The sequence below is a fragment of the Lissotriton vulgaris genome, chromosome 8 (assembly GCF_964263255.1).
Source record: "Lissotriton vulgaris chromosome 8, aLisVul1.2, whole genome shotgun sequence".
Classification (NCBI taxonomy): domain Eukaryota; kingdom Metazoa; phylum Chordata; class Amphibia; order Caudata; family Salamandridae; genus Lissotriton; species Lissotriton vulgaris.
Window position 1 is genome coordinate 577,620,347 of NC_141696.1, and position 26,624 is coordinate 577,646,970.

Here is a 26,624-nt window from a genome sequence, read left to right on the forward strand (position 1 = left end):
CATAGTGGGATGTGGTTTTATAGGGGAATAGGGTGGGAAGTTATTTAATTGCCTCAAATTGTAAAGCGCTCTGAAATCCTTCGGGATCAAGTGCGCGCTATATAAAACTTTATAAATAAATAACAAAATAGTGGTGGACTTGCACATTTCATCATTTTGTTGTGCGAGTCAGAGTGATAGCCTAACTGGGAAAACGTTTCTGATTTTGCAGCCATATTGTCATAGTAAGATATACAACCTCTCTGATTAACTAGCGATATCTTTGAACCTAAAACTGTCCTTACATTTTTCTGAGATAGGTGCAGATATCAACAACCATCAAAGCTATGGCTACACATACCGAGAACGAGCAAAAAATGAGCCACCGATTATGCCTATTCATTGTGCTTTTTTTGTTAACACAACTTCATTAGATTTCAATGAGGTCTCTTGACAGAATTTCTATAAGGTCTCTTGACAGAATTTCTATAAGGTCTAGTGACAGCATTTCTATAAGGTCTAGTGACAGCATTTTTATAAGGTCTCTTTTCTTAGTTATCCTGTTGCTTAGCTTAATTTAAACAGTATTCCCAATATTTCTCAGGTTACTGTGGCCTTACTGACCATGGAGCCAGTCAGTTACTTAGATGTTGACCTTTACGCCAACTGTGAACCTGGGCGCATAGGGAAGATAAGACTAGACACAATAATTTCTATAATTGCTGATTTTCTTCGAGGTCAGTAATACTATCTGCATATGAGTTTGCCAGATAAATCTGCCACCACCCTGTTCTCTTTTGCTTGTAATCTCACTGGCTCTGTTGCTCGCAACATTCCTTTGGATGTGCTTACTAATCAGATACTGCCCAATCTTCAGGGAATTAACAGTGACTACAATCAGATAGTGTTAACTGCTGCTAATGGCTTACCTCGAAATTACGGACTCAAGCCAAAGGTGAAGGACCATCATGAGGAGAAGGATAATTAACAGCTGTTAATGCTTGTCATCATATAGGCAATACTGGTATTAAAGCCTGTGCCCCTAATTTCACCAAATGCAACCAAATAAACACACAGACTGTGTCTGCATGCTTCTTGTTCCTGCCACTGAGTCTAAAAGGCAGGCAAACATTTAAAGTTAGTGGAAGCTTTGTAAGCACTTTGATTGGCCGGAGAAATCCCAGGATTTTGTACCAGGTGCTAATTTTGCTTAGTTTCCCACGCTTAGTGTTACATGACCAGTCAAATGCCTAATTCTCTTTCTTAATTTATTTGCCCCTCTTTCAATGTGCAAAGCTCCTCTCCGAACTTGTCACAATCCTTTTGTAAGTTGATCCACTTTTAAGTCTCACCTAAACAACACATGCGTTGCGCTGTGAAATGTATTGTTTACAATTCAGAGGGCTTACAACCTGCCCGCAGCATGCCATTAGTTGATTTCATTATCACTCTCATGTGCAATCTTTCGATTGCTTAGCTGCTGTAGGTCCTTCCTTTCTTGCGTTATCTCCTGCCCGGAGGATGGACCAAGTGCATATGATCTTCCTCGTCATTGTTTTTCCTTGTCTTTTTTAAATTAACAATTTTTTTGATTTTATGAGCATTTTAGTATAATGCCTGGATGTTCAATATGCTTTCCTACTTTATACACAGACATACAGGTTCTTGTTTATGCTGCTTTCACCATATCTGCAGTCTCTTTTGACGCTTTAGTTACGTACAACCACAACTGTACTACTCTTCACGGCTCTACTCAATGCCACTCCACTCTACGCCACTGTACACCACTTCACTCTACGCCAACACTCTTCACTCAAAGATACTCCACTATGTGCCACTCTACTCTATGCCACTCCACTCCTCGCCACTTTACTCTATGACACTCTACTCTATTCCACTCCATTCTACTCTATACCCCTCCACTTTGCTCCACTCAACCCTAGGCCACTCTGCTGGAATGAAAATGTTTTAGCTGACATTATATGTCTTAAATTAGCATGTGTGACACCATTTTATATACAGCCACCATTTTGAGTTGTGTATTCATTAGCACAACAAAGCTCAACCATGGAGAAACAAAAAATATTGCAGCTGCTTTCAGCTAGGGCAAAGAGAGTGAGACAGAAGTTAGTTTTGATCATGGCTCAAAATGGCAGCTGAATATAAAATGGTGCCCCAAATACTAACTTAAGACAAATAATGTCAGCTAAAACATTTTTATTCCAACAACCCCACACTACTTTATCCCACTCCACGCTACTCCCACTATGCCTCACTCTACTTTACTCCACTTCACTCTACTCTTCGCCACTCTACTCCACTCCACTTTATGTCTCTCCACTTCACACAATGTCACTCTATGCCACTTCACTCTATGCCACTCTATGCCACTCTACTATACACCACGCTACTCTAGGCCACTGCATACCACTTGACTCTATGCCACTCTGTTCTATGCCACTCTTCTGTTCTCTACGCCACTCCACTCTGTACCACTCTACTTACTCTATTACACTCCATGCCTGTAAACCTCTCTACTCCGCACCACTCTACTCCACTGAAATCTCCTCTATGCCACTTCATTCCACTCTACTCCACTCTACACCACTCTATTCAATGATACTCTATGCCACTCCATCCTATTCCGAGGCACTATACTCAGTGCCACACTACTCTACACCACATTACTCAATGGCACTCAAATCAACTCCACTCCACGCCACTCTATTCCACTCCCCACAAAGCCATTCCAGCAGTGCCACTGCAGTCTACGCCACTCCACTGTATGTCATTCCACTCTAATCTACACCATCCAACTCTACATCACTCCACTCTATGCCACTCCACTCTACTCTACACACTCAATGCCATTCTATGCCACTCCACTCTATTCAATGCTCCGCTAATCCACACCAGTCTATCCCACTCCACACCACTATATGCCAAGCTACTCTATGTCACTCTGCTCAACGTCACTCTATGCCACTCTACTCTATGCCACTCCACTCTAATCTACGCCATTCAACTCTACATCACTCCACTCAATGCCACTCCATGACACTCTACGCCACTCTACAATTTGCCACTTTAAGCCACTCCATTCTATCTCACTCTATGACACTCTACTCTATTACATTCCACTCTCCACCATACTGCCCTGCTTTACATCACTCCATGCCATCATATGCCACTACACGCCACTCTACGCCAGTCTACTCTAATCCATTCCACTCACTGCCAGTCTAATCTGTGTCACTCTACTCAGCGCCACTCTACTCCTTTCCACTACCATCTATGCCATCCCACACTGTGCCACTCTATTCTACGCCACTCTACTCTATGTCATTCTATGCCACTCAACTCCACACCACTCTACTCTACGCCAGTCTATACCACTCTATGTCGCTCTATGCAAGTCTTCTCTATGCCACTCTATGCCCTTCCACTCTACATCACTTAACTTCATACCACTGTACTCTACGCCAGTCTATACCACACTACTCCACTCCTCTCCACACATTGCCACTCTATGCCTGTCTACTCTACACCACTCTACTACAGGCCACACAAATCCATTTCACTCCAAGCCACTCTACTCTATTCTACTCTACTCTACTCTACTCTACTATACTCTACTATACTCTTCTCTACACAACTCTACTCTACGCTGATCTACTCTACTCTATACCACTCTATTCCATGCAACTCTAGTCCACTCCACTCACTCTATGAAACTCTCTGGCACAGTACCCATTGTATTCCACTCTATGCTGCTCTACTCTACGCATTCTACTCTGCGCCACTCCACTCACGCTATTCCACTACACGCCACTATATGTCAAGCTACTCCACTCATTTAAAACCACTCCATTCCATTTTACGTCACTGAACACCATTCTACGCTACTCTACTCTACCCCACTTCACTGTATGCCACTCCACTTTACACTACTCTACTCTACTTTATTCCACTCTACTCTACGTCACTCCTCTCTATGCCACTCTACTCTGTGTCACTGGAGTGTATGCCACTGTAGAGCTCGCCACTTGACCCCACTCTACTGTACTCTACACCACTCTACTCTACGCCACTCTATTCTCCGTCACCAAACTCCACTCTACGCCACTCAAGATCACTCCACGCCATTCTGCCACTGATCTCTACATCACTCTAGTACTCTCTCTTCTATGGACGAGAACGGTGTTCTTCCCCTGTCGTTACTTGAGGCCTTATTGATAGCACTCCCTAAGCCTGGTAAGGACCCCGAAAAATGCTTCGATGATGATAAAGTAAACGCGCTAGAAACAGCCCTTGGTAAAAACAAGACAACACCCACTATGCTTGATAGTTTCGGCATGTGGCGCAAAGAAACTGAACAACGTAAAAGGAAAACTGAGAGTAGGTTGGGAAAAGAGCTGCGAAAAGCAGCCCACCTAGCTGCTCAGAAACTAGAAGAAGAGATAAAAGAAAGAGAGGAAGTCAAACAGAAACTAGAAATAGAAACATCAAACCAGTGTCCGGTTAGAACGCCCCCTACGCTCTATCCTGAATTACCCTCGAAACAACGAACCAACGATGATCTGCTGTTAGGTCCTCCGATCATCTACATGCCCCCTCCATATGCCCCTTCCCAACTCTTAGCACAGCACCCACCACCCCCAGGTACAAACGAGAGTAGTGCCACAGCTTCGGCCCCCATGGTCTCTGTGCCGGCCGAACTCCTTGTATTAGATACTACACAAACAACAACGTTAGGCGACCCTGAGACCCGAAGGGCCGGTTCCGCTAAAACAAGCAGATTAAGCAAAGATGAGCGAGCAGGGATTGACAAGATAGCAAGGACACTGGTAGAAAGAAAGGAAGATGAAGAGTATATCACAGATATGTTTAACTCGTATACAGGAAGTCACAGACGACATTTTACCGTTCGACTGTGTTACCATGTCTTAAACGCATACGAGGACCGATATCGAGACAAAGGTCCCGGGAGCCTAACGACTCTGTACCGTAAGGTCGATATCGGGGATGAGGGCGAGTGTGATGTGACGGACCTCCTTATGCGTACGTTTGAGGTTTTCCGCCACCTCACTGAACAAGAATCGGAAACTAAAACCACGACATCCGTAGTGACCGAACCACAAACGGGGCAATCTAACGCCATGATGCCGATACGAGAAGCTGCCCCTTACTGGGTTCCTCCACGAAGTGAAGGGACTAACGATGATGCAAACCACAAGGATGCAAAGGGAAGGGTAGTGTACAACTGGGTCTACCAGCCGTGGGACCGGCAAGAGATTCTGACATTCCGGAAATCTCTGCCTGATCTACGTAAAAACCCCACTGCCTTCTATACTGAGTTAGCTACAGCCCTAGGTTCAACGATTATGACCCTGGCTGACATCGACTTGTTTTTCGGGTTATGTCTACCAGCTGATGTGTGGAAGCAAATCCGGAAAGTCGACCACCTTGAGCTGTTTGGACATACCTGGTCACAACTCGATGGCATTGACAAACAACGAGAGCCAGGACAAAAACCTTTGAAACCCATTTTAGACCTCCCAGATAAAATCGTACAGAAATTAAAAACCCTGATTCCAGAAAAGAAAGTGGACTGGTCGATAGTAACGGCCTGTCGCCAGAAACCCCAGGAGGATGTATCGGACTACTTCTCCCGGTTCGAGACGGTGTTCTCCGATTACAGCGGCCAGGACCTGACCACTGCAACCGGACACCATCTGTTTGTCCAGAATTATGTTAAGGGTTTGTCACCAGAGGTATCCCAGAAACTGCAGGCCAGCGAGAGTAGTTGGGCAGCCTCCAAACCTACGGCTATCCTCCAAATGGCCCAATATTACGGAACATCAGAAAAACGAAATAGATAGAGCCACAGAGAAAAAGAAGAAAGATTTGAAAGAGAGGGTGATGATCGCACAACTGCAAGGGGTGACTATAGGACGTGACCAATACAGGGGAAGCTATCAGACGAACGTCCCTAAGACTACACCTCCCAAGGACCGTACTTTGACTCCCCACATTGGACGTACAGACATTAGAGAGGACCAGTGCGCTTTCTGTAAAGGAACTGGCCATTGGAAATCCCAATGCCCGATCCTTTCGGAAATAATCAGAAACAAAGACCCCAAAGACATAGCAAATGGACCGAGAAATAAGGGACAGCAGCGAGGGCCCTCAAATGACACGACTAATGACAGATCAGGCAGACCAAATACATTTGATCGACCCAGACAGAACCAATGCCAGCAATCTGACTATGATGACGCCCACGACTTTGCATAGGACTGCCAAGGGCAAGGGAGGGATCCAGTCGATCTCTATGTTGACCAGCAAGGCCCTTACGTCACTGCTAAGGTCTTGGGTACAAAGTCTCCATTTCTGGTAGACACTGGCGCAACACGTAGTGCGTTATCTAAACGACTGATTCCAAGGGCACCCTTGTCTGGCTCACTCATAACATCGACAGTTTTCGATGGAACGCCCTCCACTAACCCTTTGTCCGCCCCGATCCTCTTCGACTTAGAAAACCACACCACTGACACCACGTTTTTGCTTTCCTCCAATAGCCCTGACGCCATTATGGGACTTGACTTATTGAAACACTTCCGAGCGACAATTAGATGTTCTCAAGACGGAGTTCGAGTTTTCCTTTACGACAACCCTGTCCTGCTTAGACATTGCCCTCCCCGACGCATGTTTTCCATCACTGACGCTGACATATCCCTGCTTGACACTCTGCCTCCGCATCTGTGGGCCAAGACGGATTCGGACGTAGGGCGCATGATGATTGACCCAGTGCACATTACTGTCCGACCAGACGCAACACTCCCAAAACTTCCACAATATCGGATATCGCCCGAGGGCGAGAAGGCATTGGTAAAGATTATTCAGTCACTGATAGACGCAGGAGTGGTAGAGGAAGTGGTTAGCAACGTTTGCAACAGCCCTATCTTGCCCATCATCAAGAAACAGGGAGAGGGAGATGAGAAAGCATACCGCTTTATTATTGACCTTCGAGAGATCAACAAAGTGGTGGTACCCCAGTACCCCGTGGTCTCAGACATCACCACCATCCTGACTTTGATTCCTTCTACTGCCACCACCTTCTCTGTCATTGACCTCAAAAACGCATTCTTTTCCATCCCCATCCACCCAGACAGCCGATATCTCTTCGGCTTTACCCTAAAAGCCCGCTCATATAGGTTCTGCCGAGCACCCCAGGGCTACACAGAAAGCCCTAGCATCTACAGCCAGGCCCTCAAGAGACAACTGGATCAAGTCCAGTTACCCAATGGAGTGGTGTTAGTGCAATATGTCGATGACATCCTTTTAGCAGCCGACACCACTCCATTAGCAGTTACAGCCACCATTCAACTCCTGCACTTCCTTGCGGAAAACGGCCACAAGGTCTCCAAGAAAAAGTTGCAATTCTGCCAACCTCAGGTCACTTACTTAGGCCACCTTTTGTCCAAAGACGGAAGGAAACTCACTCCCGACCGGATCCAAACCATTCTCGACACACCTGTCCCTAAGACTCAGAAACAGGTTCGCTCCTTACTAGGCCTCACCTCCTTCTGCCGACAGTGGTTACCAAACTTTAGCCTCATTGTGAAACCGCTGCTTTCTCTGCTAGCCAAGGACGTCCCCCTCCCACTCCCTTGGACCCCTGAATGCCAAACCTCCTTCACGGAACTGCGAGACGCCCTTTGTTCGGCCCCTGTCCTAGGTACCCCCGATTACACAAAGCCCTTTTCCCTTTACACTCACGAAAGGGAGGGGTGCGCTTTATCTGTCCTGACCCAGTCCATTGGCCCAAAGCAACGACCGTGCGCTTACTTCTCTGCCACTCTTGACCCTGTAGCCAGAGCCCTGCCTGCCTGCCTTCGAGCTGTAGCTGCCGCTGCAATCTCTATTCGACAGAGTGAGGGGATCGTGCTCTCGAATCCCCTCACGGTACTGGTACCCCATGCGGTTGACACCCTCCTGAACCAAACCAAGACGCAACACCTGACGAGTGCACGACTAACTGGATACGAACTGACTCTGCTTGCACCCCATATCACCCTGAAAAGATGCACCACACTGAACCCGGCAACTCTGTTACCCTTACCAGAGAACGATCCCAACGTGCACCCTGTGCATGACTGCGTGACTCTTACGGACGAACAGACTAGAAGTAGGGTTGACCTCAGAGACACGGCTTTTCCTGACCCTGACGGAGAGCTGTGGGTGGACGGTTCTTGCATCAAACTCCCTGATGGCACCACTTCAGCTGCCTATGCGGTCACCACGGCTCGAACTGTAGTCGAGACAGCCCGCATCACGCAACGATCTGCCCAGGCAGCGGAACTGATTGCCCTGACACGAGCCTGCATTCTAGCAGCAGGAACCACGGCGAACATTTACACTGACAGCCAGTACGCCTTCGGGGTGGTTCACCATTTTGGGCTCCTTTGGAGAGAAAGGGGATTCTTGACCTCACACGGCACCCCCATCTTGCATGGAGATCTAGTCTCCGCCTTGATCGAAGCTGTCCTTCTCCCCAAGAGGCTTGCGGTCATTAAATGCCAGGCACACAAGAAGGTGACGGACATTATTGGACAGGGGAATGCACTAGCCGACATCACTGCCCGAACGACAGCCGAAAATAGGACGACAACACATATGTACGTGACCAGATCACAAGCAGAAAAATGGACTGACACTAGGGACACTATCAGAGACATTCAAATGGCTAGCACACAACACGAACTGACTGAATGGACACGGGTGGGATTAAAAGATGACGAAGGCTGCTGGCGGACAAAAGACACAAACAAATGGTTGCTACCTGACTCGTACCTGATTCCCATACTGACTATGGCACACTCCCCTGCCCACATAGGATCAGCCCCCATGATCGAACTAGTCTCCAGAGTTTGGCACAATGATAAAATCTCAGACTCCGCCAAACGTCTGGTCCAACAATGCTTGATATGCCTGCAACACAACCCCGGGAAAGGAACTGTAGTACCCCGGGGAGGGTTTGGGGTTCCAAATCACCCGTTTGAAGTCCTGCAGATGGACTACATCCAGCTAGACAGATGCCAAGGCCTGAAATATGTACTTGTAGTAGTATGCGCCTTTAGCAAGTGGGTGGAAGCATACCCAACCCGTGACAACACTGCTATGGCCACTGCAAAAGTACTATTAAAGGAATTTTTCCCTCGCTACGGCCTTTGTCGTATTTTATGGAGCGACAATGGCCCCCACTTCATAGCCGAAGTCATCCAGCTCATCATAAAGGGGCTGGGCATCAAGCAGAAGTTCCACGCAGTCTTCCACCCCCAGTCTGCGGGTCTCGTTGAGCGACACAATGCCACCCTAAAACTCAAATTGGCCAAAATAGTGGCTACCACGGGTCTGAAATGGCCAGACGCCCTCCCACTGGCATTGCTATCGATGCGTTCCACCCCACCAAACATCACTTGACACCTTACGAAGTTGTTTTTGGTCGACCCATGAGTGTCTGGTCTGCACCGAAACCAACTTCCATTCATGACGTCCCGGACGTCCTAATGTCTGATTATCTGTATAAATTGACTGAAACTCTGTCTGTCATTCATCAGCAGGTGCAGCAGGCCATCCCCGATGCTTCCAGGGGTCCGGGTCACGCCATCCAACCTGGAGATTTCGTGCTGATCCGGAATTTTCAGCGAACGAAAAGTCTGGAACCCAGGTGGACGGGCCCCTGGCAAGTGCTGCTCACCACCCGGACGGCTCTACGTGTGGAGGGGAAACGGCACTGGCTGCACGCGCACCACTGCAAGAAGGTCTCCTCGACCTTGACCACAACAGAAAACATCGACAACCAAGAAGAGCTCCTGGACAAGGACCGACCGTCTTTAGCCTGCTATCCGGATTCCGAAGCCCTCGAACTTGCAAAATTCTCTGATCCTACTGTGCCATCCAGAGAAGGGTATTTCCTGCGACGAAAGGAGGGAGCTTCGGCTAAGTAGACCACGGACTAAGTTAAATCTCAGAACGGTGACCTAAACACCACCAAGGGTCACCCGGAGAGACGCTAAACGAAGTCTGTGGTTCTGCCCACCACCGAGCACCTTGAAGATGATGGAAGCGCCAAATAAGAAGATGATGGAAGCGCCAAATAAGAAGGTGATGGAAGCATCAGGAAATACCCACTACAGAAACCCGAGAGCAGACAGGCTCCACAGCTCAAAGACAATTGCACTTTTCATCACAATCCTTTTCTGCTTTCTCCTCATGACCACGCTCTGGATTGTGGAAGAAAATGCACCTGCTCATGAAACATTCCTGACCACTGCACAGCCTACCACCATGAAGGAACATTACCTGATTTCACTCTCTCCTCAACTCAGAGAGAGACGAAAGGAATTTTGGAATAACTCCTTTGTACAGTTGCTGCACCAGCACAATCTTGCCACCAACGCCACCAACTGTTGGATCTGTGGGTTGCTACCTCACGCCACTGGACACTCGATACCATTCATCCCTTCACCCTTCTCAGTTCACGGCTCTTGCCTTGCTTGGCTGATCCTCCTGCAAGAAAGCTATAAGGACAATGCCACCTCCAGCAAAACTGTAACGCATTTCTTCCACGAGGTCTGGCGAAACAAAACAAAGACACACTTCTGCCCGCAGACCTCCAACGACTCAATCCACATGGACATCCCTGCTAAAGAACGAATTGAAATGCAGGTATTCAACAATCCAACCAGACCCACCTTCTCCTACCTGCGGAAACGAACGGCTGCCACTCTGACTGTGGCCCTGTCAGTCATCAACGTCACAGGCCACATGTGCATAAAAGGGCTTGGGACACAGCTGGTAGGCCGCAGTGCTTGCCGTTTTACCAGAACTTTGGATTCCACTGATCCACCTTCCTTTGTGTCGTCCCCAAATATGTATTTCGTCTGCGGCACAAAAGCCTACACCTGGCTCCCCAAAGGCTGGGGGGGCACTTGTTTCATCTCCTTTATCCTTCCTCCGACTTATGTGGCTCCAGCGAATCATCATAGACAAAAGCGAGCCAAGGACATTGAACAAGCCGACTCAACAGGAGCGCAGTTCCTCGATGCTATGAAGGGACTTGTCCCACTCTGGGGCCCGATGGCAAACAGCCGTGCCATCCGACATCTGACCCAGGCAGTTGAGACAACAATGAACATCACAGCTGGTATCGTTGCTAACAACACCGCCGAACTTCAAGCGGTCCGCTTGGTGGCCCTTCAGAACCGCCTTGTCCTAGATGTGGTTCTTGCGGACCGTGGTGGAGCCTGCCGCATTATTGGGTCCAGCTGCTGTACATTCATACCGGACAATTCACCCTCAGTGTATAAGGCCATCGAACATCTTCACAGACTCTCTTCAGAAGTCCACCAGGAACAGGAAGAATGGTCGCTTGGTGGTTGGTTCTGGAACACCGTTAAGAACTGGGGCTGGAGACTGTTCACCATTATCCTGATTCCTGTAGTTGTAATATGCAGTCTATGCTTAGGAATTCAATGTCTGCCACCTCTGTGTTCACTATGTGCAAATTGTATTTGCCCTAAGACTGTGGACTTTGTAAACGAATGCATGGGAGCGTTATATGATGCTGAGGTTAGGAATTTGATGAAGATTGACATTGAGTAGGCAAGTTGGCTAGATATGTTGAAAAGGGAGGACTGTTAAAAGCTAGGCTGCAATCGTCAACATTATCGGAGCCATCTTGCCCCCTTTTGAGCCCATTCGTGCGCGTAAGCGGCAGCCATTTTGAGCACCATGGCCTCCCTGCCCCTCGCTGATAGCTAGCGCGTCTCTCTCTCTCTCTCTTAACCTCGCAGGCATCCCCCGCACGCTGACAAACCCCCGCTCTCGCATGCCTTGGGTCATAAACTCCCCATCTGCGCGGCTCTGCCTCGGAATCCTATCCTGTTCCCAGCGCGACACCTCCCTTCATTCCTTTCATGGTCCCAGGTCCTTTGATACAAACCCCCTTTCCTCCTCTGTACCCGTTTGTCTTCCTCGTTCCCAGGCCACCACCTGGCCCTGCGGATACTGTTATTACCCCCCTCTCCTGTACAGTAGGAAGTTTCCCTCATCAAAGGATCCAAGAGTTGATCAAAGCACCCACCCCATGAGATCCGATCAACCTCACACATTCCGTGAATCGGCGGAATGTCCAGCTGCGCGATAATCATCACCTGTTGTGACCGGGGTGAGGACTTCAACTGTAAATGTGTGTGGGAACGGGCCTGAAGCGGGGATTCCGAGGGCGTCTTTCCTTACATCAAAGTAAATGACAGAGATGTGTTTAACGTAATAAAACAATAAACTTGTGTATAAGAGGCCAGGCCTCAGAGATGCGGTTAGAGCACCTCGAGAAGATACCCTGTTGTCTGATTTGATGTGTTCTGCTCCGTCGGAATAAAACTTCTGTTTCCTGCCTTCCAGTCTCCAGCGCCTGCCTCTTTGTTTGATAAACTTGAGTGGGTATAGAGGCGGCTAACGCCGGGCAACTTCCAAAAAAAGGTCTTCTGCCGGTACCTTTTTTAACAGGACCTACACTGGTTTTCATTCATCAGAAGCCAAAGAGCCATGGGTAACAAATTTCATGCTTTGGACACCAGGACAGTAAAAGAGTGTTTGCTCCTGGTTGTCATGCGAAAGAAACTGAGGGCATTTTAAAAGTGAGGCCTTTTTAGATCTTAATGCAAAAAAAGATCAATTGATGAACGGAATGCTGAACAATATCATTCACCCCCAGTACGGAGATCTGGGCCTAAATCCATTGTTTTTTCGCTCACCACGCCATTCCAGTTTGGAGCCCGAACTGCTAGACCAGGTGGTGATACCCCGAAACCAGTCCCAGAATGCTTGTTTCCAGTCCAGGGAGGACCTGGCCTGGCAGTTCGGGCTGGAGTGTTCCCATAGGGAGCAAGGTCAAGACTGATTTGCATATGGCTGGGCCCAAACTTGGGTGTCATGGTGGGCAAAAAAAATGATGGATTGGGATGCGGCCCGAGCAATTGCCTGTGGCTGAGATCAATTCAATCATTCCAACATCACCTTGTTATTTTGGCATTTTCAGATCTTAAAGCACACTCTGGCTGATATTGACAGAGCCTGTTAAAGAGATATCTAGGAGCCGCCTGGTAAAAAGAATAAAAAGTGATGACTAAAGCTTTGCAGGTAATATATTTTTAGGTCTCGACTATTCTATTCCGTTAGGGATTGAATAGGCGAGATTAATAGTAAGCAGTCCGAAAAGTCTACCTAGCCTGCGGATCGCGTACAGTTCATGTGAGGCAGGCATGTGAGGCAGGCGCGTGCACATCAAACACCATCAGCCTCGGCATCAGACTTCAAAGGAAGCCGCTCGCACACCACCATTTGTCTGAGTCTCAGCATCAGACTTCAAAGGAATCCTCTCCCAAGCCGCTCCCCCGCCCCCCCCCAGACTTCAAAGGAATGCGCCCCAGCTCCCCCGCCCCCCCCCCCCCCGCCCCAGCAATGCTGAGAGCTTGTTTTTTTTGCATCCATTTCGTGGGAAAGCCGTGTTTTGTTCGGCGTTCTCTGCACCTTTCTCGTTTTTTTCTCTGGACGAAAGTGAAAGCCTACCGTGCTTGTTTACAGTAGACTTGCTCCTCAAATGCTGTTGCTGTGTTGCCATCTCTCTAGGGACACAGCTTGAAAACACTCGACTTGCTAGCTGCAATGCTACATCCGCTATGCTTTGCCTCTAGACACGTTGATCCCTCGCAGACTGTGCTTACTCTGCCCCTCCTGATTCTGAAACTGACCAACGCAGTCACCACACAGTCTCTTCTCTCTGTCTTATGATGTCTGCCCTGCCACCATTACTTCGGACCCTCACCCTCACACCTCCTCACCCTCACACACCCTCACACCCTCTCACCCTCTCACCCTCACACACCCTCACTCATCCTCACACCCTCACCCACCCTCACACACCCTCACTCACCCTCACCCCCTCACCCTCACAACCCTCTCACCCTCTCTCACCCTCACCCCCTCACACCCCCACACACCCTCAAACCCCCTCACCCTCACACCCCTCACTCTCACACTCCTTCACCCTCACACCCCCTCATCCTCACCCTCACACACCCTCACTCACCCTCTCACCCCCTCACACCCCCACACACCCTCACCCTCACACCCCCTCACCTCACACCTCGCCCCCTCACCCTCACACACCTCCTCACCCTCACTCCTCCTCACCCTCATACCCCCTCACTCTCACACCCCCTCATCCTCACCCTCACACACCCTCACCCTCACACACCCTCACCCTCACTCACCCTCTCACCCTCACACACCCTCTCCCCCTCACACACCCTCTCACACTCTCTCACCCTCACACACCCTCACCATCACACCCCCTCACCCTCACATCCCCTCACCCTCACATCCCCTCACCCTCCCTCACACCCCCTTACCCCCACACTCTCATACACCCTCTCACCCACCCTCACCCTCACACACCCTCACCCTCACACACCCTCACCCTGACACACCCTCACACACCCCCTCACCCTCACACCCCCTCACCCTCACAACCCCTCACCCACACAACCCCTCACCCCCCCACACACCCTCTCACCCCCCCACACACCCTCACACCCTCACCCTCACACCCCTTCAACCCCACACTCTCACACACCCTCTCACCCACCCTCACACACCCTCACCCTCACACCCCCTCACCCTCACACACCCTCACACCCTCACCCTCACACACCCCCTCACCCTCACACACCCTCACCCTCACAACCCCTCACCCACACACCCCCTCACACCCCCACTCACCCTCACACCCTCACACATCCCCTCACTCTCACACCCCTCACCCTCACACCCCCTCACCCTCACACCCCCTCACCCTTACCCTCACACCCTCTCACCCTTACCCTCACACACCCTCACCCGCACACACCCTTACCCTCACACACCCTCTCACCCTCACCCCCCCTCACCCTCACCCTCACACCCCCTCACACCCTCACCCTAACACACCCTCTTACCCTCACACACCCTCTCACCTTCACACCCCCTCACCCCCTCACCCTGTCACCCTCACTCTCACTCACCCTCACACCCCCTCACACTCTCACCCTCACACCCCCTCACCTTCACAACCCCACACCCTCACCCTCACACCCTCTCCCTCACACCCCCTCACACCCCTTCACCCTCACACCCCCTCACCCTCACACCCCCACACCCTCGCACCCCTCACCCTCACACACCCCCTCACACACTCTCACACCCCCTCACCCTCACATCCCCTCACCCTCACATCCCCTCACCCTCCCTCACACCCTCACCCTCACACCCCCTCACCCCCACACTCTCATACACCCTCTCACCCACCCTCACCCTCACACACCCTCACCCTCACACACCCTCACCCTCACACACCCTCACACACACCCTCACCCTCACACCCCCTCACCCTCACAACCCCTCACCCACACACCCCCTCACCCCCCACACACCCTCACACCCTCACCCTCACACACCCTCACCCCCACTCTCTCACACACCCTCTCACCCACCCTCACCCACCCTCACCCTCACACCCCTCACCCTCACACACCCTCACACCCTCACCCTCACACACACCCTCACCCTCACACCCCCTCACCCTCACAACCCCTCACCCACACACCCCCTCACACCCCCACTCACCCTCACACCCTCACCCTCACACCCCCTCTCACACCCCCTCACTCTCACACCCCTCACCCTCACACCCCCTCACCCTTACCCTCACACCCTCTCACCCTTACCCACACACACCCTCACACACCCTTACCCTCACACACCCTCTCACCCTCACACCCCCTCATCCTCACAACCCTCACCCTCACACCCCCTCACTCCCTCACCCTAACACACCCTCTTACCCTCACACACCCTCTCACCTTCACACCCCCTCACCCCCTCACCCTGTCACCCTCACTCTCACTCACCCTCACACCCCCTCACCCTCACACCCTCACCCTCATACCCCCTCACCTTCACAACCCCACACCCTCACCCTCACACCCTCTCCCTCAAACCCCCTCACACCCCCTCACCCTCACACCCCCACACCCTCGCACCCCTCACCCTCACACACCCCCTCACACACTCTCACACCCCCTCACCCTCACCCTCACACACCCTCACAACTCTCACTCCCTCACCCCCCTCACCCTCACACCCCCTCACCCTCACACACCCTCACCCTCACACACCCTCATCCTCACCCCCCACACCCCCTCACCCTCGCACCCCCTCACCCTCACACCCCCTCACACACCCTCACCCACCCTCACACCCCCTCACTCACCCTCTCACCCCTTCACCCTCACACACCCTCACTCACCCTCACACCCCCTCACCCTCACACACCCTCACCCTCACACACCCTCACCCCCTCACCCTCACACCCCCTCACACACCCTCACTCACCATCACACCCTCACCCTTGCACACCCTCACACCCTCACACCTCCTCACCCTCACCCTCACACACCCTCACTCACACACCCTCACCCTCACACCTCCTCGCCCTCACACCATCTCACCCTCACACACCCTCACCCTCACACACCCTCACCCTCAAACCCCCTCACCCTCACTCACCCTCACACACACTCACACACCCTCACCAGCATAGCATACAAAAACATAGCATAGCATAACAAAACACAGCATAGCATAGCATAACAAAAAAAGCATAGGATAGCAAAATATAGCATAACAAAACAAAGCATAGGATAGCAAAACAAAACAGCATAACACAATAAAACATAGCATAGCAAAACACAACAAAGCATAGCATAACAAAACACAACAAAACATAGCATAGCATAACAAAACAAACATAGCATAACATAACAAAGCATAGCAAAACAAAACATAGCATAGTATAACAAAACATAGCATAGCGTAACAAAACACAACACAACATAGCAGAACAAAACATAGCATAACATAACAAAACATAGCACAACATAACATAAAACAAAGCATAGCATAACAAAACATAGCAAGTCAAGTCAATAAGTCTTTATTGCGATTCTTCATCATAAAAGACAATCTAAAACAGTAATACAAAATCCATGCAAGATAAAATGAATCATATACAACTAAGAAATTAGATTCTTTCTAAAAAAACAGTAATTCACAGGTACTTAAATATTTAAAAAATGCTAAAATAGAATTAAATGTGCAAATAGGCAATAGACTTAGACATAGCTAAAATATCTCTAATTTAGAATCTCAGTGAGGGTCGCAAATCCTGTAGATGTGCCCAACTATAGTTCCTACTTCGGGTAGCCATAGAGTTGATCAATCCTACAGACTAAGCCCCACCCTTTTTGATCCGAAGGACCCATACCCAACTCAAAACTTTTGCTACACCGATTACAACTGGGTTAGTGGTATCATTTTTCAGTATTCTGCTTGCAACCTGTGCTGATCTTGATCCCATAAGCATACAAACAGGTTTTAACCATACGCGTCTGGGTTGTTGGTACGCGGGGCAAACAAATAAAAAATGATCGATGGTTTCAATGTGATCTAAATAAAATACACATTTATCACTGCCAGCAGGATTCCATCTACTGGATAACCATCGCAGTGGTAGTGTGCCTACTCTGAGCTGATGATACAATTTGAGATCTAGTGGCTTCGTAATAATATCCCAGTACTCTTCCAGGCAGGATTCATCCTTAGTATCAAGAAATGTTGCTGTCAAGGAGCTACCTACTTGGGAAGAGTACCTCTTGTTTTAATCATATCCCAGTACACAGCACTATAGATCTTTTTGGATGGGAACACAGCTGTATCCGGATTAGCCCAAAGTTCTCCCATCCCCATGTCTGTCAATAATGACTTGATTTCAGCCAGCCAGGAGATTTGATAGGAACCACCCAGCCCTTTAACTTCCATCATGGCTTTGGCATATAAAGAAAGTTCCGGTGTGGTCCATAGACGTCGCCAAAACGCCAGGGGTCTGTAGCGTGCCACATCCTCAACTGCCTGGCAACCAAGATCCAACAGTAGGGGAATACGCGGGGAAGATTGGGGTAAGCCTACGGCCAACCTCAAAAATGTATTCTGTGCAACTGTAAGTGGGGACAGATTGCTGAAGCCCCACAATTCGGCACCATATAAAATTGCGGGCAACATTTTAGAGACATAGATTTTAACGAGTGGGGCAATTGGCTTTGTTAAGGACTGCCTATGCTCTTTAATCAAAGCGCCACCTAGTTGGGTGTGTTTTAAAGCTAGCATGTCGATTTGGGGCTTCCAACTCATTCTATCGCTATAAGTGACACCCTCACACACACTCACACACCCTCACCAGCATAGCATAACAAAACATAGCATAGCATAACAAAACACAGCATAGCATAGCATAACAAAAAAAAGCATAGGATAGCAAAGCATAGCATAGCATAACAAAACAAAGCATAGGATAGCAAAACAAAACATAGCATAGCATAACCAAACATAGCATAACAAAACAAACATAGCATAACATAACAAAGCATAGCAAAACAAAACATATCATAGTATAACAAAACATAGCATAGCATAACAAAACACAACACAACATAGCAGAACAAAACATAGCATAACATAACAAAACATGGCATAACATAAAACAAAGCATAGCATAACAAAACATATCCTAACAAAACATAGCAAAAAACAACAAAACCTAGCATAGCATAGCAAAACACAACGAAACATAGCATACATAACAAAACATAGCATAGCATAGCATAACAAAACACAACAAAACATAGCATAGCATAACAAAACAAAGCTTAGCATAGCATAACAAAACATAGCATAGCATAACAAAACACAACACAACATAGTATAGCATAACAAAACAAAGCATAGGATAGCAAAACTAAACATAGCATAGCATAACAAAACAAAGCATAGGATAGCAAAACAAAACATAGCATAGCATAACAAAACATAGCATAACCTAACAAAACAGCACAACAAAACACAACACATAGCATACCAAAACATAGCAAAACATAGCATAGCTTAACAAAACACAACAAAACATAGCATAGCAAAACAAAACATATAATAGCAAAACAAAGCATAGCATAATAAAACACAACAAAACATAGCATAGCATAACAAAACATAGCATAGCATACCAATCATAGCATAGCATAGCATAGCAAAACATTGCATAGCATAACAAAACATAGCATAGCATAGCAAAACACAGTATAGCATAGCATACCAATTAAAAGCATAGGATAGCAAAACATATCATAGCATAACAAAACAAAACATAGGATAGCAAAACAAAACATAGCATAGCATACAGCATCTCTCCGCACCACCACAGCATCACTCAGGGGCACCACAACATCACTATGCGCTACCACAGCATCACTGAACGCAACAGCATCACTCGTTCGTCATCACAACATCACTCAGCGCCACCACAGCATCAATCTCTGCAACCATTCAACAACACCTGGTTCAAATATGTTCTCTCAATGTTTCAAGCTTTATTACAAATGTAACAAAAAGATGTTAATATTTCACTTCTGTTCTTGGATTTTTGTCACAATAAAATACACTGAACATCATCTTCACAAAAGTTATTTACAAAACTTTAAGCTATTGCCATTATAAATTACAATAACTTTTATTTAAGTATTAATTATTGAAAAAAAATTAAAAGCCACTGTTATTTGTAATATCAATACATGTAATATTGCATTACAAATGCTATAGGTGTCACATTTGCGAAAGTCATAGCTATTGGCATTGTAAATGACAAAGCTATTCATTTCGCTATTTTCAAAAACAAAACATAAATAAAAAATGTGTCACTTACAATACCAAAAGCTCAAACTTGCCTCATGCGAGACCTATTGCATTGCAAATGCTTGTTTTGATAGGAAGCCAATGAAGATCTTTGAATGGGACCAATTTAGTTCTGGCCAGTCTGAGTACCAGCCTGGCCGCTGCGGTTTGCACTGTGTGCAAATGATTTAGCAGGTAAGAAGGCAATCCTAAATAGAAAGCATTTATATAGTCTGGATGTGCTGGATGCTTGCAAAATTATTTTAGATGCGTTCAAGGGAAAAAATTCCAATGTTTTCTTTAAAGTTTGCATCAGTTAGAAACATGTCCCAGCCACCAAGCAGACCTGAGGACCAAATGAAAGTGTATTATCAAATTTAATACCCAGGTTTCTAGCCACCAAAGTAGGGGGAGGAGGGAGTCCCAATTCCTCTGGCCACCAGTCAGTGGACCATCCATTTACAGCATGTCTAAACAGTATAATTTCCATCTTGGAGGAATTGCATTTTAAACAATTACTGTTCATCCAATATGTTACCTCCAACTAGCATTTATTAAATGCAGCCAAATCACCAGATGCCTGTTTCCCAAATGAAAAAAATAAGTTGGGTGTCATCTACATATGAAATCACCTAAATACCAATTGTTAAAGTGTTATTGGCAAGCGGATTCATCCACACATTAAACAGTGTAGGTCTTGGTGTTTGCCCACAAGGATTCCCATTTTGAATTCTTTACACTGTACTCCTTTTTCTTGTCTACTTTGAGTAGGGCCATTTTTGTGTTTTTGAATATTGGGTTGGAGACGTGTGTGGCCCCTTTTCACCCACTCTTATTCTTCTAGCAAGACAGTGGAAAAGGGGACAGCTAAACATATATACCACTTACCACTATCCTTGACAAGAACAGCCAGTTTGGACTGTTACCCTGTAATTGTAAAGCGATGATAAATGTATGTATAAAAATGTAATAAAATACTTTGAAATAAGAAAAAAAACAGTGTACGTCTCAACGAGGAGCCATAGGGTGCTCCGTATTTCAGCTCTTTGGCAGCCAATGAGAAATTCTTCAAAAAACAAACGGTTCTCTCTCGGATACAAACGACTGAATCCATCCAAGGGCTGTGCCACCTATCCCCAAATCTGCAGGTCTGGACAATAGTATCAGATGGGAGAAAGTCGCAGACAAATCCAACAGGATGAGGGCTGGCAACTGACTCTGATCAGGAAGGCTTTTAATCTCCTCAAATGCTTCAAGCAGGCTGTCTCAGTACTGTGTTTTGATAGAATACCTGATTGCGATAGATGCAGTAAATTGTTTAATTCCAAGTATTTACACAGCTGGCAATTAACCAGTTTTACCAGAACTTTAACAGCTGCCTGCAGTAAAGAGATAGGTCTAACATTTCCTAACTCCAGCTTCTTAAGTAAAGGGTTAACTGGGGCCCATTTCCAGCATTTTGGCACAGATTCCAAAGAGAGCAAGGAATTCAAAACATAATTAAAGACCTGTGTTAATAAACTCAATTGCATGGGCCAATGTACCAGGAGGACACGGGTCAAACAGTAAACCCGATAAACAGTGTAAGATTACCTACTGCGATTTATTTAGAGAAATCTGCACAAAAATTAGTAGCGCGCATATTTCTTTAGCATTAGAGATGTCAAACAGCGAGAACGAAGCTGAATCAATTTTAACAATTAAATATTGAATATTCTCTACCTTTTCAACAAAAAGGAGGGCCAACTAATCACAAAGTTCTTGGGAAGCTGGTATCCTAATGCTACAAGCATTAGGGCAAAGAAACTGTTTCACAATCTTGAAAGTTTCACAAGCTCATTCTAGCTGCAAGAAATTCTGCTTGTGTAATCTTGATTTTTTTACAAACTACTGTAAAAGCCTGTTTGTATATAACCTTATCTTCCAGACTGAATCTCGAGCGTCATTGTTTTTATAGCCATTTACTGTGCTTTTTATTACATTGTGCTAAGTCGGAAGAAAACCATGATACTGATACTGCTCTTTAACAAGCTAGTCTAGGATTTGCTAGTTCCGTAGGCCTTATACAAGGCATAGAAAACTTAAAAGAAATAAGATAGTGATCCGGCCAAACTACTGGAGAGGAGACCCCACTATAGTCAGGTCCAAATTAGAAAACCCCAAATCAATTACGTGGCCTGCCTTATGAGTTGGAAGATTATTGAAGAGTCAAAGCCGTCAGTGCCTGAACCAAATGGCGAGCCAAGGAATTTTTGTGATTATCTATATGCAAATTGTAATCGCCCAAAACCAAGAAGGTGGCAAATTTCATGCAGAAAGGTGACAGATCTTCGCCAACGGAGTTCACAATCTGCACACTAAATCTTGGGGGCCAATAAATCTGCACACCCGAGAAGGAGAAGTTCGGGGAGATAAAAGCAAATGACACAAATGAAAAACACAATATCTACAGACACATGCCAATAGATTTAGAAGGCTAATACTTATTTTTAAAACCCCCCAAAAAATGTGTAGAATCATAATGCAAAAGCCTATAATGATTTTTGAAAGATCTCACAGTCGATGAGGATTGATTCATGGTGGGTAGAGTATGTGTCTTAATCTTTTGTATACTTCTATGAGACGGCAGCACGTTCCCCACATTTGTGTAGAGATGAGACCCTGTGAGCTCCATATCCTGAGAGAGTTCTAGATGTGACTTCTCTCAAATGACCAGAAAACCATGATCTTTGAAGTCTTCAGTACTAAGCCTCTGTCTTGAATAATCTGTACTTCTGATCAAGTGAAAATGAACTAGTAGTGCAGGTGAGGATGAAGCATGACACCCTCCCTGTGCATTAACCCTAGAAGAGTCTTCCTAACCTTGGTGAACTCTCTGGCAGCCGACTTGTCCAGTATGGCAACACTGCAAACTGAAAAGGTTTGCCATTCACAGAGAATCTGAAGTGTTTCAGATGTTCCTGAAGAATCATAACATGAAAGTATGCATCCTGAATGTCTAGAGTCACAATGAACTCACTTGAAAGGACAAGAACACTACGAGGCTTGACACATTGCACAAGAGAATCTTTAACGGCGAGGACAAAAAATACTTTCTCATTCAATGCTTTATGTGATGAAACAGTTTTGGACCTGGTTGCATGTTTAGGGAAGTTTCTCAAGGAGGGTAAGTTCTACCAAGCACAAACAAGGCTGGAGAACATTTACTAGCTTTATATCATTCCATATCTGTGGCATGCAACATGGGTGTACAGTTAACAAAGATTTAGGATAGGGATTTATAAAGCTCACTAAAACCCGAAGGTGCCAAGGCGCTGAGCGGACGGGAAGAGGAGAGGAGAATGAGAGGCAGCTGGCTAAACTGAGAAAAGCCAGGTCTTCCGTTGTTTTTGAACACCGGAAGGATTCCACATGGGAGATCAAAAAGGGTAATGTATTCCAGAGTTTGGCCGCCGCCACCGAGAAGGACCGACTACCCCATCTGGATTTGTGAACTCTAGTGATATACAGTTTTCTCTGGGATGAAGATCTCGAGGACCTCCCAGGCATATACCATTTGAACATGGTTTTCAGCTGTTGCAACCCTATATTTTGCAGGGCATTGTGAACTGTACACAAGGCTTTGAAGGAGTTTCACTTCCTAATAGGGAGCCAGTGCAGAGTGCGAAGCTCCTCCTTTGCTGAATGCCTTTTCGGGATATTCAGGATCAGCCTGGCAGCCCCATTTTGTATGACCTGAAGCCTGTTCAGGGAGGCCGTACTAGTATTCAGGTACAAAGCATTACAATAGTCAATCCGGTAGTAACCAGTGAAATGACCGTAGGCTGGTGGAATATACGGAAGCACCTTCCTGAGAGTCTTCAGAATGTAAGAGCAAGTACTGACAGTGCGACTGACCTGAGTCTCAAAAGTCAGACCAGTGTCAAAAATGACCCCCAAGTTTTTGACTCTTTTGGCGGGAACAGGAAGGGGACCGCAAGCTCCTGGCCACCAGGCATTTGACCAGATTGAAGTCTGGGGACCAAAGACTAGGACCTCGGTTTTTCCTGCATGGATCTTGAGGGAGTTATTTTGCATCCGTCTGATAATGCTGGCCATGCACTGGTTACATTTCTAGGCGACCAACTGCAGATCATTGGAGATGGAAACAATGATCTGTGTGTCGTCAGCGTGGGAGATCACCTGAAACCCAAAGGATCTGACAAATTTGGCCAGTGGGACCACATACACATTAAAGAGGGTGGGGCTCAGGGGTGTGCCCTGGGAAATGCCACAGGGTAGGCTAAAAGCCTTAGATCTGAAACCCCCACAACTAGCAGCATTAGTTGTCTCTGTCAGGAAGGAATGGAGGACCTGTAGGTCCTTACCCGAGATCCCCACCTCTTTCAGGCGTTGGACCATGCAAGTGGGAGAGACGGTGTCAAAAGCCGCCAACAGGTCTAGCATAATCAGCACTACTGACCCACCCTGATCGACCTGCATGCGGATGTGATCAGTGGCAACAATGAAGGCGGATTCTGTACTGTAATTGGTGCAGAAACCATTTTGTGACTGATCCAAGATCTCATTGGAGTCCAAGTAATTCATCAACTCAATATTGATGAACTTCTCTAGGATTTTAGTGTGGCCAGAAGAAGAGAAATGGGGCGAAGGTTTTACAATTCAGAGGGGTCAGGATTGGGTTTCTTAAGGAGGGTTGTAACAATTGCCTCTTTCCAAGCGTCCAGATAACAGCCGGAGCGAGGATACTGTTAAACACTTTGCAAAGAAAGTCAGCAGCCACGTTGGGAACCATCTTGAGAGTGAGGGGCGTACAAGGGTCCGAGAGGGAACCAGACTTTAGACCCATAAGAAAATCCAAAGTTTGTTTCACAGTAATCTTGGAAATGCTGTCAAAGTAGGAGGGGGCTCCCCCTTCCCTGGTCCTGCATGACCTTCACGCCCTCTGATTCTGCCATTTGCATATTGTTGAGCTCCCTGAAGATTTTATGGACTTTGTCCTCGAAGTAGGTAGCTATTCTATCAGAGAGGTCTTGAGAGGGGGACAGCTCCCGCATCCCAGAAGGTTCGGAGATCTCCTTGATCACCTTGAAGAGGTGCTAGAGGAAAAGTCTGCAGCAAGGATCTTCTTAGTGAGGAAGTGAGCATTGGCTTGAAAGATGGCTCGCTTATATTTCTGCAGCAGGGCTTTCTGCTTGACTTTCTTCCTAATACAAGGGTCTAGCCGCCATTTGTGTTCCTGCCTGCGACATTCCCTTCTGAGTGATCTAAGTCCATTCGAAAACCATGGAGATGTAGGTTTAACTATCTTAAAGGTGCGCTCTTTAAAAGGTGCAACAATATCTAAGGCTTGAGCAATCCAATTGTGAAACCCCTCTGCCGTAAGGGGGAAGGTACTGTGCCTCCCAGTCCCAGCAGAGGCCAAAGCCAACTCCAAATCAGGAGCAGAAATCTTGCTCATCCCCCTGTAGTGAATGTGCCTTGGGAGGATGCTGTCCTCCACAGTAGTGGAGGGATTCTGGCAAACTTTAAATAGAATCAACGAGTGGTCGACCCAGTTAAGTGGCTTTACCTCTCCAATTAATAAGCTGCAATGATTGGTGAAAACGCCGTCTAAGATATGACCGGCGTTATGCATGGGGAATTGAACAAGTTGCTCAAAGCCCAAAGATGGCATAAGTTCAAAGAGGTGCAGTGTGTCAGTGTCCTGCTTCTTCTCAAGGTGATAGTTAAAATCTCTGAGAATGGTAGTATAAGAAATAGCGACAAGTGGCTCTAAAATTTTGCACCAAGACTCCAAAAACCCGGGTCTAGGGCCCGGGGACAGTACACTAGCAGACCTGTAAAAGTGTGGTTTTTGGACAACGAGATCCTAAAGGAGGCAGCTTCCACCAGAGAAGCAAAATACTTTCCCACCATAGTTAGGGTGCATTTCAGAGAGTCACGGACCACCAGGGCAACACCGCCCCCCCTACACTCAGTGCGGTTGCATCTTAGAATTATGTACCCAGGGGGAACAGCATCCATGAGGTCCGGGCCAGCGTTCTCATTGGCCCATGTCTCTGTAACAAAGAGACAGTCTAGAAATTTGGGTCTGAAAGTTTAATACTAGTTCTTTTTTATGTTTAGTCATGGACCGAGCACTCAACAATGCCCCTTTAATGGACCTTGATTTATGACCAGGTGGAATGTTAGTCCTGAAGCTGGATTTGTCAGTCCCCGTTGCTCTGAGCGCTGTATAGGGGATAGACCTCGACATCAGTTCATTGGTAAGTCTGAAGTTACAATGATGACAGTTTGCTTGACCTCCCAAAGAGGGGTCCAGTATGACAGCGCATTTCTCAAAATGGCCATTGGCCATTTAACTCCAGGATCTCTGCCCTTGAGTAGGTTATGACCTTATTGCCCCTGTAACCTGGGAAGGACCGGGCAGAGTGCCTGGCCCCTGGCGCCATTGCCAATAGCTTTCACATTGAGATGGCATGCAAGACTTCAACTCTCAGAGTGGGATTTGGTGGCACTTTTGAGAAGTTAATTCAGAGGTAGATATCAGGAGAGGCTGCAGGACTCTCCTGAAAGGTCCAGTCTTTCAGAGGCTGATAAGTCAACAAGGCCGCTGGCAATAAATTGACCAAATACTATTGGGTTTGAATGTACAAAGGTCATCCACAAGGGCCATAATACTATATGATTTAGACGTTGTTCTACCCAACAATTTGGTAGAGGGCAGACTACAGCTACCTCCATCACGCCTCTAC

The 26,624-nt window shown here is 47.3% G+C and overlaps 1 protein-coding gene across 2 annotated transcripts in view; it reads left to right on the plus strand.

The window, feature by feature from the left end:
* Nucleotides 1-26,624, plus strand: part of PHLDB2 (pleckstrin homology like domain family B member 2) — a 491,624-nt gene that overhangs the window by 75,294 nt on the left and 389,706 nt on the right. The window lies entirely within an intron of this gene.